This window comes from Suncus etruscus, chromosome 15 (assembly GCF_024139225.1).
Source record: "Suncus etruscus isolate mSunEtr1 chromosome 15, mSunEtr1.pri.cur, whole genome shotgun sequence".
NCBI lineage: Eukaryota > Metazoa > Chordata > Mammalia > Eulipotyphla > Soricidae > Suncus > Suncus etruscus.
Genome location: NC_064862.1, coordinates 9,738,372 through 9,741,646, shown reverse-complemented (window position 1 = coordinate 9,741,646; position 3,275 = coordinate 9,738,372). Strand labels below are relative to the sequence as shown.

The 3,275-nt window shown below is 32.7% G+C and overlaps 1 non-coding gene across 1 annotated transcript; it reads left to right on the top strand.

Moving 5' to 3' along the window:
• Positions 1–2,509: 2,509 nt before the first annotated feature.
• Positions 2,510–2,643, top strand: LOC126031974 (small nucleolar RNA SNORA51). The gene has a single exon (XR_007503778.1). It is a non-coding gene; the product is annotated as a small nucleolar RNA SNORA51 (small nucleolar RNA).
• Positions 2,644–3,275: the final 632 nt, after the last annotated feature.

Below are 3,275 nucleotides of genomic sequence, written 5' to 3'. Positions count from 1 at the left end.
CCAGAGGCAAATATTGTCCTCAATGGATAAAAACTGAAAGACTTTCCTCTAAATTCTGGCACAAGACAAAGCTGTCCTCTCTCACCACTCCTATTCAACATAGCAGTGGAAGTACTCGCTATAGCGATTAGGCAAGAAAAAGATATCAAGCGAATCCAGTTAGGAAAGGAAGACATCAAGCTCTTGCTGTTTGCAGGTGGCATGATACTCTATCTAGAATATCCTAAAGTCTCTAAAGAGACAGTTTTGAATGCTAAAGGTGAGATATATTTGTTTGTCAGTTTCTAAATTTTTGAATTTTTTTTTTTAATTTAACTGGGTCACATCTGGTAATGCTCCTGGTTCTGCACTCAGAAATCAGTCCTGGCAGGGCAGGCACAGGGTAGCTACCACCTGGGATGCTGGATTCAAACCTCCATTCTTCCTGGGTTGGCTGCATACAAGCAAATGTCCAACTGCTGTGCTCTCAGTCTGACCCCAATCTATGAACTCTTAGATCTGAATCAACTTTTAAAAAACTCTGCGACTCTGGCATTATGATGATTAATTTTAGTGCCAATGAACATGTGTGAGATATGTACTATCACTGAGTCACAAGCCACTTGTATCTATTTTTTGTGCCTCAGTTTATTCACTTATGGGTAGGTAAATTATGCCATGCTGTACTTGTATATAATATTAATATGAATAGCATAAATGAATTATTTCTCTAAAAGCTATTTCTTTCATATAGTCTCTTGAGGGATCATCTGCCATAACAAAATCCACAGACCCCTGCACTAGCCTTGATTCTTGCACCTTAATAACGTTAAATTTTGAAGAAAGTCTATGCCATCCTTTCTTAATCTAGAAGCATGAGAAAATTAAATTCAGGAACAACAATAATAAGGTACTTTTTTTGAATGCTTTGAGTTTCCTAGTATTGTCAATTGTATCCTCCACTTTTATTGAGGACAAAACTGAATAAAGGTTTATTTTATGAGTTGGATGTTTTCATATCTAGATTCAGTTAAAGAATAAATAACTAAGAAAAATATGCAACCACACTAATTTCATAACTAGCATTTATGAAACATCTCATAATTCAAGATAACTTTGAGCCCTGGTTACTATAGATCAGATGCATCCTATAGACCATCATGTTTTCTTGGGGGAATTATTGTTTTCATAATAAACATTACGATTGTTATTATTACTAATATAATTATGATTATTATTTTAGTGTCATCAAACATGTGTGAGATATATGTGCTATCACTGAGTCACAGCACACTTGCACATATATTTATGTGCCTCAATTATTCAAATATGGCTGGATATAGTATCCCATGCTGTATTTGTGTATAATATTAATGTATAGCATGGATGAATGATTGCTATACACTTAAATTTATAATTAAAGAAGTGAATATTGACATATATGTGGTCCAAAGACCCATAAACAATTTCCCACACACATGCTGCCTTCATCTCCCCTCTTAGTTATAGGCTTTTCTATTCTCATGCTGGGTTGTGTACTGAGATTCTCTCCACCTTTAGAAAAATCATTGCTCTCTCTTGAGCATGTTACTCTTTCAAGTTTTTTCCCTCTGCTCATCCTTGCTCAATACCTTCAAAAATAGCCTATTTTAACTTAAAATATGTTGGGACCTAAGTGATGGCTCAGTGGTAGGGCGTTTGCCTTGCATGCAGCTGACCCAGGACAGATCTCAGTTTGATCCCCTGGAGTCCTATATGGTCCCCCAAGCCAGGAGCAATTTCTGAGCTCATAGCCAGCAGTAACCCCTGAGCATCACTGGGTTTGGTCCAAAATAAATAAAAAAACTGAAGGGGGTCAGAGAGATAGCACAGTGGTTATGGCATTTGTTTATAAATAGCCCTCCCAGGTTCAATCCTTGGCATCCTATATGGTCCTGGCAACCATATGGTCCCTTGAGCTCTTCAGGAGAGACACTGTAGCAGAGAGTCAGGAACTAAACTATAAGCACTGTCTGGTGTAGCCCCCAAACTGATGAAAAAAATAGTTAAAGTTTCACAGGAGATTGTAAATATTAAGTATTTTTTAAAAATAAGTAAACTATAAATAAAAAGATAATATATAAATATATATTATATATTATAAAATATATGAACATATATAATCTATAAATAAAAAATAAATAAACTATAAATAAAAGAACTATAACAAAATGTGACTGAATGAAGGAAGTAAAAAGCCTGTCTAGAATACAGGCTCTCTCTCTCTATATATATATATGATAATATATAATATATATAATAAAATATATAAATATATAATATATCAATAAAAGTAATTAAACTATAAATAAAAGAACTATCTAACAAAATGTGACTGAATGAGGGAAGTAGAAAGCCTGTCTAGAGTACAGACCGGTGTGGGGTGGGGAGGAAAGACACTTGGGATATTGGTCATGGGAATGTTGCACTGGTGAAGGATTTTATATATATATATATTAAAAAATCCAAAAAAAAAGAAAAGAAAAGATAAGGCCTCCCAATTCTTATCACAGGCTGTGTTCTTTACACTGACTGTATAGAAAGAGAAAGTTACAGTAAATGCACCCAATTTACACCTCAACACAGGCCCTTTGCCTGGTCTGTATTATGAATTGGGGGACAAACTAAATAAATAAATAAATAAAACATTTTGTATTCTCACCATAAAACATCCATTACAAAACAGAATTAAGTCTATTTATATTGTGCACATCCATTCTGTGTTTAAAATGTTGATTTACTTAACAATTCTTATATATAAAAAGAAAAAATAAGTTAATAATATATAACATTATCTTACTAGTAGTCATTCTTTTAAGGAAACGTTTGGCTCATGCCATTTTACATTTTGCAATTATTATTTAAAGGCTTAAAATGTTTTTGGATATCAAGCATAATTTCCATTTCACATATAAAATATCATTGTAGATTGAAAATTAAATTTTCTAAATGCTGTTTAGCTTACTATTTCCAGTTATTACGTTGTTATGGAAACATGAGCCAATGTATTAAATACAGAATGTGTTTATTCTTGTATAGTGAGAGAATTCTGAATGATGTTGCAGAATCTGAACACAGAGAAAATAAGATGATGAGAAAAATATATTTTCCTGATCCAAAGAAATTACTTCTAATTTAGTTAAATAATATCACTAAAGTTTTTATTTTCTTATTTTAGTTCTAGAACAAAGGGTATATTACACTTGAGTCTTTTAAAGAATCCTTGGTTTAAAGAAAGTGATAACAATTTTACTAAA